General features: G+C 47.4%; 1 protein-coding gene across 7 annotated transcripts in view; it reads right to left on the bottom strand.

Moving 5' to 3' along the window:
• The window catches only part of MYOF (myoferlin), a 278,291-nt gene that overhangs the window by 146,052 nt on the left and 113,996 nt on the right, over positions 1 to 18,243 (bottom strand). The gene's annotated exons all lie outside the window — the stretch shown is intronic.

The following is an 18,243-nucleotide window of genomic DNA, read 5'->3' as shown; positions in this document are numbered from 1 at the left end:
TGGAGTGGACTAACTGGGGGGTGGAAATGGGCCCGGAGTTTGCACAGCAGAATTTCCCAGACCACCTCTTCCTCTCAACACATTGACACGCTGCCACCACCACCACTAGGAACACCTCACTGGGTAGGCCAGCTATGCTATAAACTTTATAAAACACATTATTATATTTTCTTATAAAGCACATATTTTAACTGAACTCTCTGACATCCTCAGCCTTTCCATTCACAAAAATAGAAGGAAGAAAAGTTCCCATTTCCTGCTGTCTCATGTCCCCGGCCTATACAATATTTTTTTTCTGCAGACCCTTCAAAATTCTGACCAAATCCTCGTTTCACTTGCATTATAAAGTACTGAGGATGCCATCTCTCCCCAATCCCAGGTCCTAAAGTAGCGCAAACTAATGCTGCCAGATTCAGGAAAAAAAATTTTGATTCGATTCAGCCTATTGAATTGGTTTTTCAATTCGATTTTCCTGCCCAGTTGGGTGATTTTTTTCAAAACTCCTGGTGGGTTTTATAGCTTTTTCACCCCCTTTGGCTTCTCCTAATCACACTGGCGCTGTGGTGTAAATAAAATAAAGAAACAAAAAGGATTTTTCCTCTCTCTGTTAAATCCTAGCTCACGTTTGCAGTCCAACACCAGCTCTGTCAGGATACACATTTCAAATCTGACATATTATAATCACAAAACAGAAAATAAAATTAATTTTTCTACCTTTTGTTGTCTGGTTATATTTCAAATCTTGTTGGTCCAAGGCTCTGGTTTTCTTCTGATAACTTGGGGTCTCCTTCTTTCTTCTTTCTGCATGCTAACCATCCATCTGCCAACTCTGTCCTCCCTTTCCATTTCCCTTCCCTCCCCAGGAAGTCTGGTATCTTTCCTTTTTTTCATCTCCCTCCACAGATCCACCTTTTCTTAACTACCCTTTCATCCGGCATCTCTCCCTCCTTCCCCACCACCCGAGTCCACCATCTCTCCCTTTCTTTTCCCAATTACCCTCCTATCCAGTATCTCTATCCCTCCTCCACACCATCCCTTGTGTCCAATTTCTCTCCCTTTCTGTTCCTTCCCTCCCTAAATCCCATGGTCCATCATCTCTCTCCCTCTCCTCTATTTTCAGACCCATTATTTCTTCCTCCCCCCCAAAGTTTGGCATATGCACGTCTCTTTGAACACCCCCTTCCCTCCATGTACTTCTAAACCAGGGTCCCCCCAAAGGCCTGTCCCCCCTTAAAGGTCTGCCTGTCCCCCCTTGAAGGCCTGCACCCCCCTTGAAGGCCTGTCCCACCTCCTTGAAGGCCTGTCCCCCCCTTGTAGGCCTGTCCCCCCCTTGAAGGCCTGCCTGCCTGTCCCCCCCTTGAAGGCCTGTCCCCCCCCCTTGAAGGTCTGCACCCCCCCGAAGGCCTGCACCCCCACGAAGGCCTATCCTACCCCCTTGTAGGCCTGTCCCCCCCTTGTAGGCCTGCCTTCCTGTCCCCCCCTTGAAGGCCTCTCCCCCCCCTTGAAGGCCTGCACCCCCCTGAAGGCCTGTCCCCCCTTGTAGGCCTGTTCCCCCCCTTGAAGGCCTGTCCCACCCCCTTGTAGGCTTGTCCCACCCCCTTGTAGACCTGTCCCCCCCTTGAAGGCCTGCCTGCCCCCCCTTGAAGGCCTGTCCCTCCCCCTTGAAGGTCTGCACACACCCCCAAAGGCCTGTCCCCCCCTTGAAGGCCTGCCTGCCCCCCCCTTGAAGGCCTGTCCCCCCTTGAAGGCCTTCCTGCCTGTCTGTCACCCCCCTCCTCCTTGAAAGCCTGCCTGCCTGCCCGCCCGCCCCACCCCGAAGGACCGCTCGCCCCTGGCCTCCCCGCACCACTATGAAGCAGCACTACCTATGCTCCCGGCCTTGCCGTTCAGTCCCCCCACCACTACCCCCGAAGGACCGCTCGCCCCACTGACCTTCCTGCACCACCTATGAAGCAGCCGCAGCAGGATCCCGACGTCAGCGATCTCTGCGCTGCTTAGGCGCTGCTTCCTGTGCCGCGTTCCCGCCCCTCCTCTGACGTCAGAGGAGGGGCGGGACCGCGGCGCAGGAAGCAGCGCCTAAGCAGCTCAGGTATCGCTGAAGTCGCGATCCTGCTGCGGGCTGCTTCACAGGTGGTGCAGGAAGGTCAGTGGGGTGAGCGGTCCTTCGGGGGTGGGGGGGAATGAACGGCAAGGCCGGGAACACCCCCTCATGGCTGGCACCCGGGGTGGACCGCCCCTCCCGCCCCCCCCCCCCTTAGTACGCCACTGGGGAGAAGTTCATTGTTCTCTATCTCCGCCTGCTGATAGGTGGACATAGTCCATTCACCTGGATACATTTGCTAGAATGACAGGAAAAGTTTATTTTATAAAGGCTTATAGTACTGTTTTGAAAATTCTTCAAGTACCATTATGGTACTCCTCTCCTTGTCAAGATACTGTTGACCTTTCATTAAAAAAAACGAATGATTTTTCAAAAAGTTGATACAGGTAGTTGTCGACTTACAACATATCCAAGTTATGACTGTTCGACCTTACCACACAACTTCAGCTCTCCGAAGTCTCGCTATGCAGTGTGATAACTACGCAGGGGTGTTGCCCCCACGTGAGTTTATGCCTTGTTGTTTTGGCGATTTCATGCAGTAAAAATGACAATGAAGAGGAAATTGTCTCTTTCCACTCCTCAGCCTTCCAAAAAGGAAAGAAAGGTCATAGATCTGGACACCAAAACGATGCTAATAAAACAGTATGAAGGAGGAAAAAAGTGAATGCGATCGCATGTGATATAAAGTTTTCACACTCTACTGTGTCGACTATTATAAAGGACAAAAATAGAATTCATGAAGCTATGAAAGGTTCTGCACCTTTGCGGTCAACAGTGATTACGAAGCAACATACTGGGCCCATCCATGAAATGGAGAAATTGTTAAACATTTGGATGGACGATCAGATTCAAAAGCGGATGCCCTTAAGCCTCTTTACACTATAGTCAAAAGCTAGAAGTCTGAGACTTTAAAGTAACGCGCTGGAGAAGACTACAGTCAAGAATTTGTGGCAAGTACTGGTTGGTTTAAGAGGTTTAAAAATAGATTTCAGTTGCATAATGTTCAGGTAACTGGAGAAGCAGCGAGTGCGGATGAGGAAGGAGCTAAAAAGTTTGTTGATAGTTGAGAAGAAATAATCAAGGTGGAGGGTTACCTGGCAAAGCAAATTTTTAATGTGGATGAAACAGGGTTATATTGGAAGCGGATGCCAGGACGCACTTACATCCACAAAGAAGCCAAAGCATGCCTGGATTTAAAGCACACAAGGATAGACTTACTCTACTACTTGGAGGGAATATCAGTGGGTTCAAGCTGAAGCCCGTATTAATTTACCATTCTGAAATTCCATTTGCATTTAAGAATGTGAACAAGCACACTTTGCCAGTTTATTATAGATCATGCCGTAATGCCTGGATGAACTAGGCTTTATTTGAGGATTAGTACAGTAATTGTTTTATTCCTCAAGAACGTGAGTACTGTTTGGAGAAAGGAATCCCCTTCAAAATTTTACTGTTACTTGATAATGCGCCTGGACATCCATATCACTTAGCTGATCTCTATCCCAATGTGAAAGTATTATTTTTGCCCCCGAACACTGCACCACTTATTGGACCAAGGGGTGATTGCTATTTTGAAGGCAAACTATCTCAGAACCACTTTCGCCCAAGCCATAGCTGCTATAAGTGCCGACCCTGAACTATCACTACGTGACTATTGGAAACAGTATACCATTCTTAAGTGTATAAAAAAATCTTGCTACTGCTTGAGACTCAGTGACGGAAAAGTGTATGAACGGTGTGTAGAAGAAGTGTGTTAAGCACTATGTGAATACCTTTGCTGGATTTAACAGTGAACATGAGCTTGATGAGATTCGTGAAGAAATAGTGAAATTGTCAAAAGACCTCTCATTGGAATTTGAAATGGAAGATGTTGAGGAGTTGCTAGACCGGGAATTAGGGGAACTTACAAATGAAGAGCTGATAGAATTAGAAGAAGAAAGAGTGGCAGAAGAAAAAATAAGAGAATTAGAGAAAGACCAAGAGGATGAGGCGCCACAACAAATGTTCACCACAAAGGGATTGTCAGAAGGTTTATCTCTACTGAATAAACATCCATTTTGAAGACATGGACCCAAACATTGAACAATTTGCAAGAATTGAACAGATGGCACGCGACACATTTTGTCCTTATTGCGAAATTTATGAAGAGAAAAAAAAGCAAACAATTCAGATGAAGTTCACTATGTTTATGAAAATAGCACCTCCACCCATCTCCAGGTCCGCAGCCTTGCCTGATGAAGGAGATATCGACAATCCGCAGCCAAGCACCAGTGGTGCCCATGACTTAAATGTACTTTACTGTACTGTATTTCTTATTTTTGTCTGTTTTTCCACAATTGTATTGTTGTTTGACTTAGAAATAAAGAAAATATTGTTAACAGATTGCTTTAAGATGATTAAAATATCATTACCCAGTCTAATATTCTTGCCTTAATTTAACATAGGCCGACTTACGTCCTGATCTACTTACGACCTAGCAGTCGGAACAAATTGCGGTCGTAAGTCGACGACTACCTGTATATGCCAGACCTTAGGCCATTCAACCATCCTGGCTCATTTCATTGCCACTGTAATGAGTTTTTTGCCCAGTTTTTCCTGTCCTTCCCAAAATCCTGAGTAGAGTAGAGCGAGTACAAGTGGATTAATTTTTCGCTCCGTCAAAAATGACAAAGACTAGGGGACACTCGATGAAGTTACTTTTAAAACCAATAGCAGGAAATTTTTTTTCACTCAGAGAATAGTTAAGCTCTGGAATGCGTTGCCAGAGGATGTGGTACGAGCGGACAGCGTAGCTGGTTTTAAGAAAGGTTTGGACAAGTTCCTGGAGGAAAAGTCCATAGTCTGTTATTGAGAAAGACACGGGGGAAGCCACTGCTTGCCCTATATCGGTAGTATATAATATTGCTACTCCTTGGGTTTTGGCCAGGTACTAGTGACCTGGATTGGTCACCATGGGAACGGGCTACTGGGCTTCATGGATCATTGGTCTGACCCAGTGAGCCTATTCTTATGTTCTTACTTGCCAACATGTCTCACAAATTATTGACATTCCAGTTTTTAAACACTTCTCCAGTCCCCATGAAGCAGGTATTTGCCATGCAGTGGTGGTTATGGTAGTGATGATCTAAGCAAAGACAGCTGGATGTACAAACTTCTAATGATTCATCCTGTATAACTTAGATTTCTGAATTTTTGCCAAGAGCATACCCTGGTGCAGAAGTTTCCTTTCCTGCATTCTTCTCTTCCCAGAATGTCTTCTGTTTAACTCCTTCCTTCCACATATGTTCTCTCATAATAACAGTGTTTTTAAGAGGGCTGCTCCTGGATTTATGCACCACAACTTTAATATTTAACTTTTGAATCATCAGGAGCCACCACCTACCAGAAGAAAGCTTACCTGAACTCTCAAATCATTACTGCAAACCAGGACTTTAAATAGACAGAGAATGATAGGGTGTGAACTTCATTGTATTTACTTTCTCAAACCACAAAGAAACAAGCATACATTTTCAAAAGGGTGATGAAGCAACTCAGTCCCTGATGTTCTAAACTTACGATGCCTTTAACAATCAGTGCTATAGCAGTTCTAACCGGTTTAGGGCTAGATTCACTAAGCAAACTGATCGTGTACCGATCGGTTTGTGAGCCCTTTCTAAGGAAGTCCCTGATTGGCCATAAATGTTTGTTTATGGCTAATCAGGGACTTCCTTAGACTCATCCCTAAGGAAGTCCCTGATTGGCTGAGGCACCCCAGGCCTTTCCCAAGGGAGGAGCCCGAGGCGCCTCAGCCAATCATGGCCTTAGGCCCCTCCCCATGCATCAGATGATGCATCGGGGCGTGGCCTAAGGCCAGTATTGCGGCAGAGCAGCAGGACTTTTGCCCTTCCTCCTGCCCTTCCCTCCTTGCCCTCGCCCCCATTTTCGTGCAGATGGTTGGCAAATCGGTCAGCCTGCCTCCAATTGCACATGGATAGGAGGGTTAGTGAATCTTAGTGTTTTAGGCCCAGATTCACTAAATGTAGCGAATCAATCGCTGTTGGTTGCTAACTGGCCGATTTTGAAACAGCGATTGATTCATTACATTTTTTGCATGCAATAGATTTCCACAGAGGTGCAAATCATTTGCATGCAAAGTAAACTCCCCGAGGAGCCTCCTGTCACTGCTGTCAGGGCTTCTGCTGTCAGGGTTTCTGCCGGGTTTTTTTTATGGCAAAAATATCTTGCCAATAAAAAAAAGAAGAAAATTAAAGCTCCCTCCTCCCAACAAAGTGCCCCTTCCTCCCTGAAAAAATGCCCACCGCCGCACACTGATGACCGCAAACGAATGGCAGGAGGGATGCCGACTCCCTCTGCTATCGGGTTGATTCCCGACTGCACCCCCTCCCCGTTCCCCTTCCCCTCCCCATACCTGTAAAAAAGTTGGGAGCAGGAGGGGTGCTCAGATTCTCCTGCTCCGTAGGCCTCCATCCAGCGGTAGGAGCAGGAGGAACCGCAAAGTCCTCCTGCTACTTCTCCTCCTCCCTGCCTCACGCAAATGCGGGCCTTAGGTCCCGCCCCTGTGAATCATGTGATGCATGGGGAGTGGCCTAAGGCCCTGATTGGCTCAGGTGCCTCAGGCTCCTCCCCCTTTGGAGGGGCCTGAGGCACCTGAGCCAATCAGAGACTTCCTTAGGGCTGAGCCTAAGGTCTGGGGCTGCCGACTGCATAACAGGTGGAAGTTCAACAAAATTATGGGGGCAGCATATATGTCTCGCAGAAGCAGTGTAAAAAAAAAGCTTATGATATACGCCCATGTTCCGCTACAATAAGGCATGCCTATGATTGACACTCATGCATGCCTACACCGTAGCATTCCCTGGCAAATGTGCACATTGATGCCTCTTTCCATGGACTATCCTGCAAATGTGTCAGTTGCTTTCTCCAATGACTGATCTGATGGAATTTCCGTGGACCTCTGCTCATTTTGTTCGTCTTTTTGAAATCAGAAAATTTACCAGCGCTACAATGACCCACAGGATTTTAACGGTCGATTTAAAACATCAGGGCCTCACAGCTAGGAAATAAAAGATGCAGAAGAGGGCCTGCAAGCAACCCAGTTACAATATTAGCTGGGATTATTGCTGTTGTTACAAATATTTTGGGAAGTTTCACTTTAAGAATGCTGTACAATGTTATTGAATTTCATGAAGAAAGTCAGTCCAAAATATAGTAAATTGGGCGAGGCCTTTCATTTAAACTACCACATAAAACCACAACGTTTAGCTACACAATACATGCATTCTTCATATGATGTTGCAATTTTTCAGGATAGCTTTCCACAATTCTCATCATAATCTCACTGTGTAAGATTTAGGAGAAACGGAAAAAAAAACCCCACACAAACAGAATCCAATTATCTCCAGAGTTGGTGCAAACATCATTCCTGATACACACACACAAAAGCCTGAACAGGATGGCCTTTTCAATGCCATCATGTTTCGATGTTTCAACACAGGAATTTGAAAGAACTGAGACCAGTGGAAATGATGCAGAAGGCCTTTGAAGCTGTACACTTCAGATGCACAGTCAATATCAAACTCTTCACACAGGATAAATAGGGGGTTAGTTTTCAGGCATGTTAGTTTTCAGGCATGGGTGTTTTACAAGCAATTGGAGGCTAGGAGTTAAAAGCAACCTTGAAAAAGTAAGCGTTTAGCCTGGATTTGAATACTGCCAGGGATGGAGCTTGATGGCTGTCTGTTCCAGGTATATGGTGCAACAAGAGAGAAGGAACATAGTCTGGAGATGTCAGTAGAGGAGAAGATTACAGATAAGAGAGACTTGCCCGATGAATAGAGTTCACGGGGAGGAGTATAAGGAGAGATAAGAGAGGAGAACTATTGAGGAGATGCAGAGTGAATTCACTTGTAAGTCAATAAGTGTGGTTTGAACTGTATGCAGAAATGGATAGTGAGCCAATGAAGTGACCTGAGGAGAGGGGTGATGTGAGCATAGTGACTCTGGTGGAATATAAGTCGTGCAGTAGAATTTTGATCAGATTGAAGGGGAGAGAGATGGTTACATGGAAACCTGTGAGAAGTAAGTGATAAGGGTGTGGATAAGGGTTTTGGTAGTGTACTTATAGAGGAAGGATTGGAGTTTGGTGATATAATAGAAAAAGAAATGGAAGGTTTTGGCAGTCTGTTGGATTTGTGCAAAGAGAAAGAGAGAGGAGTCAAAGAAGACTCCAAGGTTGCGAGCTGAACAGGGAGGATGAGAGTACCATCCACTGAGACAGAGAGTGGAGGTGGGGAGAAGAGGTAGGTTTAGGTGGAAGGATAAATAGCTCAGTCTTTGCCATTTTCAGTTTTAAGTGGTGGTAGGACATCCAGGCAGCAAAGTTGGACATGCAGGCTGAGACTTGGGCCTGGATTCCTGTAGAGATTTCAGGTGTAGAGGGGTAGATCTGAGAGTCTGTCATAGGGGAAAACACCCTCCAGGAATTCAAGACAAAGTTAGACAAGTTCCTGCTGAACTGGAACGTACGCAGGTAGGGCTAGTCTCAGTTAGGGCGCTGGTCTTTGCAGGGCCGCCATCAGAAATTTCTGGGCCCCTTACTGAGCAATCCTATTGGGCCCCCACGCACCCCTTCCCCCCCCGACCCCCCCTTCTTCCATGGGCCGAATACACACATACTTTTCTCTGTCGCCGCACTCTTTGACCAAAAGATTTGTAAGCCTGCAACCACGTCAAGGTAGACTCTTTCAGCAGAGCCCCAACCTAACCTAAACTAAACTAATCTATACCTATCTATTCTAAACTAACATATGTCTAATACTGAACTAATAACAAACTAACAAACATCTGCATAATAAATAACTAATAAATAATAGTGCTAGTAGCTATAATTCACTTTTGAATGTAAAATCTCAGTTAAGGATTTCTTTTGACCTTTGTAGGCCAGAAGTAGATCACAATTGCACAATATTTTTTGTAACAAGTATTAAATGTGTTTTTATAAATACTGTAAGCTTAATAAATATATCAGAAAAAACTACACATCTGAGCGCATATCTGAACATACACATCTGTATGATCCCATCCTCCTCTGCTTGCCTATAGCTGCATCACGCATGTTAAAAATGTACGATATGTTGATATGTGCACCTTCCTTCCTTCTCATCCATCCTCCTCAGCCTGTCCTTACACATCCACAGCTGCATGTTAATGATGATGTATATGTTATGATGATAAATAAGTGCATAAGAGCACATCATTAACATGCAGCTATGGATGAATATAAAAAAGAAACAATATTCTGTACAATTGTCAATTTATAAATCAGCGTCTTCTCCCCATTCTCTCTTCCCCATTTCCCTTCAGTGTCCTCAGCCCACTCTCTCTCCACTTTCCTTTAGCACACGCACATAAAAACAAGCAAGTAATTTATATCATTTTCATTCTATTCATTCATAGAAATTAAAGTCTAAATAATGCCAGTCACATAACAAAACATGATTTTACAAAAATAATTCCCTGCACAGTCAAGCCTTCAAGGATTACTAGATGTCTTTCAGCAGTTCCCCTCCCTCCCTCCCCCTTACCTTTGTGGCCAAGTCAAAATGATCTACCAACAATAAAATTTTAAAAACACAAAGCACGCTGTACGCAGAGAAAATGTTAATTATCATTTATATTCTGCGGGTTTTCAAAGAGGTCAAGGCAGATGACTTTATGCAATGTCACCTCGGTAACAACTATACAAAAATAGACAAATATTCCCCCTCCCTTTTTACTAAAACGCGATAGTGGTTTTTAGCGCAGGGAGCTGCGCTGAATGCCCCAAGCTGCTCTCAACGCTCATAGGCTCCCTGTGCTAAAAAACGCTATTGCGGTTTAGTAAAAGGGGGCCATAGTGCAAAATATAGACAGCATATATAAATTCTCAAAGCAGACACATTTTGATCACTAAATTGAAAATAAAACCATTTTTCCTACCTTTGGTAATTTCATCAGTCTCTGGTTGCACTTTATTCTTCTGACTGTGCATCTAATATTTCTTATATTTCTTCCCTTCTTTCAGCCTCCTGTATGCTTCCTCTCCTCCAGACCTCATTCCCTCCCCAAACTTTTTCTTTGTTTCACCCTGCCCCTTCTTTCTTTTTCTCTCTCTCCATACCCCCTTTCTTTCTGTATGTCTGTTTTCTCTCTCTCACCCTGCCCCCTTCTTTCTCTCTCCACACCCTCTTTCGTTCTGTATGTCTGTCTTTCTCTCTCTCTCTTTCCGTGCCCCATTTTTCTTTGTTTCACCCTGCCCCCTTTCTTTCTTTCTGGCTTCCTGTCCCCCCCTTTCTTTCTTTCTCCCTGCCCTCCCCTATGCCACCACCATTGTGAAAATGCTGCCACCGCCACTGGGGAATAGGATGCCACTGCCGCCATCTGGAACAGGCCGGCGCCAAGTTCGCCCTGCTTCTCTTCCCCGCGGGGCTGACCAACTCTCGCCACCCGACGTCAATTCTAACGTCGGAGAGGACGTTCTAGGCCAGCCAGGCAGTGATTGGCTGGCCCAGAACGTCCTCTCCGATGTCAGAATTGACGTGAGTGGCGAGAGTTGGCCGGCCCCACAGGGAAAAGCAGGTAGAACTTGGCGCCGGCCTGTTCCCGATGGCGGCGGTGGCACTCAAGTGGCTAAAGAGCCGCAGTTTGCCGGCCTAGGGAGAACACTGGAGGGTGGCCAGCTGTGCACCCCCTTGGGACGTAAACCCGGGGCGGGGCAGACGGCCCCCCCCCGGTATGCCACTATCTGTACCTCATTCCCTCCCTATGACCAAAAATTCTCCTTTCTTCTATTCCCTGTGTACACAACCATCTCTTTCCCTCCCTTCCTCTCTCCCAAGTCCATGCCTTCTGTGTCCAAAAACTCATTCCCTCCCCCACCTCAGCATCTCTTTCCCTCCCTTCCTCTCTCCCAAGTCCATGCCTTCTGTGTCCAAAAACCCATTCCCTCCCCCACCTCAGCATCTCTTTCCCTCCCTTCCTCTCTTCCAAGTCCATGCCTTCTGTGTCCATAAACACATTCCCTCTCCCACCTCAGCATCTTTCCCTCCCTTCCTCTCTCCCAAGTCCATGCCTTCTGTGTCCAAAAACGCATTCCCTCCCCCACCTCAGCATCTCTTTCCCTCCCTTCCTCTCTGCCAAGTTCATGCCTTGTGTCCAAAACGCACTCCCTCCCCCCTTTTGTGTTCCGCGTTTGCCTCCCAGCCCATCTTTGCAACTTTCTGAGCAAAACGAAGCTCAAGCCGCGAGGCTTGTCTTCTGTTTCCTGCCTGCCCTGCCGCGCACAAATAGCCGACCGGAAGTATTCTCCGACGTCAGCGCTGACGTTGGAGGGCAGGCTTTGCTTAAGCCCTCCCTCCGACGACAGCGCTGACATCGGGGAACACTTGCGATCGGCTATATGTCAGGGCAGGGCAGGCAGGAACAGAAGACGAGCCTCGCGGCTCGAGATGTATTGAACTCCGCGGGTCCCCCGTCCAGCTCTCTCCTGTCCACATGGGGCGGACCGCCCCTCCCCCTAGACTGTGGCCTAGGACCCTGGGGGAGCCCGGGCCCCCTGTCAGCTCCGGGCCCCTGAATGCAGGACTGGTGGTACTGCCCTGATGGCGGCCCTGGGTCTTTAACCAGAGGGCCACCGCGTGAGCAGACTGCTGGGCACGATGGACTACTTGTCTGACCCAGCAGCGGCAATTCTTATGTTCTTAACACAGAGGTGATTTGAAAAGCACAGGAGGAGATCAGAGCACCAAGGAAATGAGTATAGATGGAGAAAAGAAGAGGTCCCAGGACAGAGCCATGGACTACCCTGACTGATAGTGGGATAGCAGTGGAGGATCTACCACTGAATACACTAAAGTTCTGATGTGATAGATAAGTACAAGGAAGAACAGAGCCTTAAAATCCAAATTAGGACAGCATATCAAGGAGAAGGTGGTGATCTACAGTGTCAAAAGAAATGGATAGATTGTGAAGAATGAGGATAGAATAGAGGCCTTTGGATCTGGCCAGGAACAGGTCATTGGAGACTTTAGCAAGAGCAGTTTGCATAGAGTGCAGGGGGCAAAAGCCTGATTGGAATGGGTCAAGAATAGCTAGGGATGACAAAGTCAAGGCAACAACAGTAAACAGCATGTTAAAATAGCTTGGATAAGAAGGGGAGGAGGGAGATGGAGACAATAGTTGGAAGGGAAAAGCGTTTAATCAAACAATTTAATAAACTTGAAACTTGAAACTTGAAGGGCAGGTAGGATACAGTGAAAGTTTTTTGAGGAGTGATGTAATTATGGCATATTAGCTCAATGCCAGTAACAAAGAGTGAGAGAGGGGGAAGGAGAATAGAAATGCCACATCTTTGTCCCTTGCCAATCTGGGGCACAGCGATGATGTAGAGAAAGCCTGCATGCATCTCTACCCCACCCAGCAATGCCAAGAAATGGTGTGGACCACCAGTAAAAACTTTATCTTAGCAGGGCCAGCTCAAGGGCAACTTTAGTAGAGAAGCTTCTTTAGGTTGGTTGTTTTTAACATGAGACTTTAATAGTGCACACTCATTACAAATAATATACAGGATGAGTGACTGCCCTGACACAAACATAAAAACATAACTCCCAAAAACGAGACAGAAAACCAAACAGAAATATTTTTGCCATGCACACTCCTACTAAGGAATGTCATAAGCAAGTTAACACATCTGGCAATCGACCTCGCCAGACCCTCACCATCGGAGCATGGGAGCACTGCTCCGCCCCTCCCCCAAACCAGCAGGGGATTCACGTGGTCACCAACGTAACATCCCGCTCCGGGTCCATCGCCTCAGCACCACCCAGAGCCAACCACCAGTTCCTGCCCGCCTGCCATTCCCATCAACACCCGCATCCCACCAAGACTGTACCCCAGCTGCAGGTGCTTGGGACCGCTCTGTTTTTCACTCCTCAGAAGTTGGAGCCTACGCTTTCCAACCCCTCACCAACTCCAGGATTACTCCAACCCAGCGGACAAAACCCACCAGCCAAACTGATAAGTACTTTGCATGGTTACTTTTCTATCTACTCCAGCCAAAAATATCTTAAACCCTATACTATCTCTCATTGCATGATGGCTTCCATACACAACTACCTAACTTTATTTCTCATGTTCTATTGGGCTTGTTACAAAAGATGGTTAACCAAGGCTCTACTCTCCTCCCCGATTCCAATCCTCTTAAGGCCTCGTCCTACCAACCCAGAACCCCATAGGCCAGCACAACGCTTCATTCTTGACTGTTGTGAATGGGGCCCTTTCCAAATCTCGATTGTTCCCCCTTCCACAAACCAAAGAAACCTCACAGAAATACACACCGATCATTGAGGAAAATCGCCCACTCAGTCCCTGTTGATGCCCCTCACTACCAAAAGGTTCTAGGTTTCTACCTAAACATCCGATCTATCAAGAACAAAGCCCATTTAGTTAAAGAATGGCTTGAGGAGACTAACCCTGACTTTTTGTCCTCTTAACTGATCTCCGACAGCGATATCATAATTCGTGTCTACCACCTGGGTTTAAAATTACCTCCCTACTTGGAACCAGAGGAAGAGGGGGAGGACTAGCCATCATAACAAGAGATGCTTTCGAGTCCACCATCCTAGCCTCAAAATCCTCATCGGATCTCGAAATTCTTTCCTGTAAACTCCAGTCAGACCAGCTAGAAGATAGCTTAATTATCACGCTATTTTACATCCCTCTCAAGAAATGGCTCTCCGCTAAAGACGTCTTCTCCAAATTCCTCCTCACTAACTTAATTTCAAGTCCCTACAACCTACTGATCAGTGACCTGAACATTCACCTAGAACAGGGCGAACGGAGTGAGACCAAAGATTTACTATCCCTCATCACCTCTCTAGGCTTCTTCGTACCGACCCCTGAAAAAACCCACCAAAAAGGTCACCAACTAGACCTAGCAACCTTCTCCTCCAAAGAACAACTCCACCCCAAGATTCTCTGGGAGCTAGCCACTTGGTCAGACTCCCTATGGTCAGACCACCGATTATGCAACTTCCAACTTAACTGGCAAGCAAGACTTCACTCATCCAATCCCAAGCTGGAAAAAAGGACTAAGAAAATTATATCCACCAAAGGCTTTATCAACCCAGGGGAATTCTGGTCACACTATGACAGCGGTCTCAAACACGCGGCCCACGGGCCGCATGTGGCTCTCCAGGTTTTATTTGCGGCCCGCGGTCTGGACGCGATCAACAGTATTTCTCTTCCCCTTTCCCTTCCTTTTGGAGCAGCAGCATGTCTGGCCGGCTCATTCCGTTCAAAGCCGTGGGTTGTCGGCTCCTCGCGCTATCCACTCCTGCATCGGAAGCCTCTCTGACGTCACAACATCAGAGAGGCTTCAGACGCAGGCGCGAATCTCGCAAGGAGCCGCCACCCGCGGCTTTGAATGGAACAAGCCAGCCAGACACGCTGCTGCTCCACAAGGAAGAGAATGGAAGGGGAGGGGAAAGAGAAATGCTTCTGCTACATAGGAAAGGGGGACCCTAGGGAAATGCTGCTGCTGCTGTACAAGGAAAGGGAGAGGGAGGGAAAGGGGAAGAGAAATGCCTCTCCTGCACAGGAAAGGGGGAAGGGAAATGCTGCTTCTGTTGCTGCTGCGCCCAATTGGTGAAAGAGAGGGAAGGGAGAGGAGAGGAACAAGAGAAGAAGCCAAGTTCATGGGAGGGAGGGAAGGAAAAGAGATATCAGACCATGGAGGGGGAGGGAGAGATGCCAGGCCATGGGGGAAGGGAAGGAGACAGATGCCAGACCAGGGGAAAGGAAGGAAGGAGGGAGGGAGAGAAAGAAAGGAAAGAGATGCCAGACCATGGAAATAGGACGGAAGAAGAGAGAGATAGGAAGGGAAGGTAAGACATGGAAACGTAGATTTTGAAAAGAAAGCAGAAAAATTGAACATTAAGTTAATGACAAAGATGGATGCAAAACAGAAAGTGAAGACGGAGAGAAAAACAGTCAAAGGACAAGAAGGCCCTGGAAACATAGTTGAAAGCACAGAAAAATAAAGTCACCAGACAACAAAGGTAGGGAAAATGATTTTATTTTCAATATAGTGATTTAAATGTGCCAGTTTTGAGAAAGAAAAGATATTAAACTTTAAATGTGAGAGCAGCAGAAAAAATAGAGTACTTGGAGGGCCGCAGAAAAAATAGTTAGAGGGGCATAATAAAAAAAAAACGTCTAAGTCCCCTTTTGGCCTAAGTCCCTAAACGTTCAACCCAGAAGCAGGGAAAGTGTCCATAACCAAAACAAACGTCCATGTTTTGATTATGGCCTTCTTCTGCCTAAACGCCCAATCTCCACTACGTCTAAAAGTACACCCACAACACGTCTACATTTTTTAGCCATAATGAAAGAAAAAAATGCCTAAGCCCTAAACGTCCAACAGAAGAGCTTTTAGGTAAAGGAGGAGCCAGTCCTTCGCCTAAAAGCTGGATTCTGTAACCGGTGTCTGTCAAAAATAACACCGGTTACAGAATCCCCCCCCCCACAACAATCCAGGCAGGAGGGTGCCCAAGCCCTCCTGCCATGTCAAACCACCAACCCCCCCCCACCCCTGACAACATCGGGGCAAGAGGGAGCCCAAGCCCTCTTTCCCTGCTGAAGCCGCGACCCCCCGACTCGATCGGGGCAAGAGGGAGCCCAAGCCCTCTTGCCCGTGGCAGCCACGACCCCCCCGATATGATCGGGCCAGGAGGGAGCCCATGGCCTCCTGGCCCAGGTGACCTCCCTACCCCCCGACTCGATCGGGCCAGGAGGGAGCCCAAGCCCTCCTGGCCCAGGCGACCCCCCTACCCCCACCCTCCACTACATTACGGGCAGGAGGGATCCCAGGCCCTCCTGCCCTCGATGACCCCCCTCCCCCCAACGTCCGCCCCCCCCAGAACCCACGATCGGCCTCCCCCAGCTGATCCACGACCCCCCAGCCGACCCCACAACCCCCCCATCCCCCTTCCCCGTATGTTTGTTAGGTTGGCTGGACAGACAGGTGCCAATCCCGTCTGTCCGGCAGGCAGCCCAGAGAAGAATGGGGCCGGATTGGCCCAGCCTAACCAAAGCCCCGTCTACTGGTGGGGTCTAAGGCGCCTGGGCCAATCAGAATAGGCCCGAGAGCCTTTTTTTTCCTCCTCCCAAAGTCTAATCCTAGTATTCTTCCCACCTTCTCTATCTCTTTGAGGCCCCTCTTGCATCCCTTTCCATCTGTTCCATTGTTCCCACTCCACCAGTACATTCAACATTTCTCCCTCTCATCTCTCTCTTTCCCATGCATCTCACTCCTCTCCCACCATGTTGAATAATTCTCTCTTCCTCCCTATGCCCAACTATTCTCCTCTTTCTTAATTTCCCCATGTGCATCATCGTTCTTTCCCTCTCACTCAGACACCCATGCCCAACAATTCTCCCTTTCTATTTCCTTCCCCACCTCAGCATCTCTTTCCCTCACTCCTTCCTTTCTTCCATCCTATGTCCCAAGTTCATGCCCCCTCACTCCTTCCTTCCTTCTTTCCATCCTTTGTCCGAAATTTGTGCTCCCTCCCTTCCTTCTGTGTCCCAATGTGCCTCCTCTCTCTCATGACCCAATGTGCCCCTCTTCGTCCTTCACTCCCTCTATTCTGTGTCCCAAGTTCATGCCTCCCTCCTGTAGCTGTTTACCTGTTCTGGTCAGCTCCCTTCTCCCATCCACACTTCTCTTCACAAAGCTGTGGCTATGGTTCCTACACGCGGCCCACAGCTGAACCGGAAGCCTAGAAGGAAAGCTTCCGGGTCAGTTGCGGGCAATATGTAAGAGCCGCTGCTCACAGCTTTGTGAAGAGAAGTGCAGCTGAGAGGAGGGAGCAAGCCAGAACCTAGAGGCTGCCTGTAATGTAAATAAAATAAAAATTTCTATATGGCCCAGTTTAGCAGAGCCCACGGCCTGGTACTTGTCCGTGGCCCAGTTGTTGGGGACCCCTGATTTAGGCAACCAAAGCCAAAAATTTAGAATGCCTCAGCATAACAGAGGGTTGTAAACAGGGTGAGTACACTGTACCCTTTCTGAAACATTTTCATACACTACCTGCATCCTACAGGATCAATTTAAAACCCTTTCTGTAATCTTCTAAGTCCTTAGCTGAAACGGGCCAGACTTCCTAAAAAATATATTATCTATCTAAACATTTTAAGGCCTCTAAGCTTAGGGTTACCAGATTTTTCTTTGGGAAAATCTGGACCCATGGACAATTCCCCAGGACTGCCCTTTTCAGCCCCTCAGCCCTGCTCTATATGGTATCCGTGCATGTGTGGAGACGACGCAATTACATCACATGTACGCGTGCATGATGTCACCATACTGCATCTGCGCATGCGCGGCTGCCCCTTCCTGACACGATTATGTGAGGAAGTTTTTCAAAATCTGGACAAAATGCCGGGAAAATCCAGACATCTGGTAACCCTATCTAAGCTCCATATGAGTAACACCTCTTAACTGTACCTTCACCCAGTGGTGTACTGACCAGGCCAGAGCACCTCCTCTTCCAAATACTGAGAAGTTATGTGGATGTCATGGGCAGTTGATGTCAGAGGGTGTGGGGCCGGCGACGACATGAACCCCTGAGCTCCCTGAACCTGGGACAGACACCCCCTTCCCCCCACTGCCCTCACCAAAAGAAACCACATAATATCTACCAGCATGCAGACTCAGGAGTAGCTCCCCACACACTGGAACCCATTCCCACAGGAACTATGCCTATACTGCAGCCTGACTCTTATCTCATGCCTTTAATGGTCGTGGTGACTAACCAACCATCACTCACATCCATCTGAACTAGCTCACCACACACCCTCTAACAGAGCTGTTGTACAAACCATATTCAAACGAGCTTCAATTTTCCTTCAGCTTAGCACCCACTTTTTTTTATCATTTAATTTTCTATACTGTTCTCCTAGGTCAGAACGGTTTACATGAATTTGTTCAGGTACTCAAGCATTTTTCCCTGACTGTCTTGGCAGCTCACAATCTATCTAATGTACCTGGGGGGAATTAAGTGACTTGCCAAGGGTCACAAGGAGCAGTGTGGATTGCCACCTATGTC

This window comes from Geotrypetes seraphini, chromosome 4 (genome assembly GCF_902459505.1).
Source record: "Geotrypetes seraphini chromosome 4, aGeoSer1.1, whole genome shotgun sequence".
NCBI classification, from domain to species: Eukaryota; Metazoa; Chordata; class Amphibia; order Gymnophiona; family Dermophiidae; genus Geotrypetes; species Geotrypetes seraphini.
The sequence above is the reverse complement of the archived record's forward strand: the minus strand, read 5'-3'. Positions and strand labels throughout refer to the sequence as shown.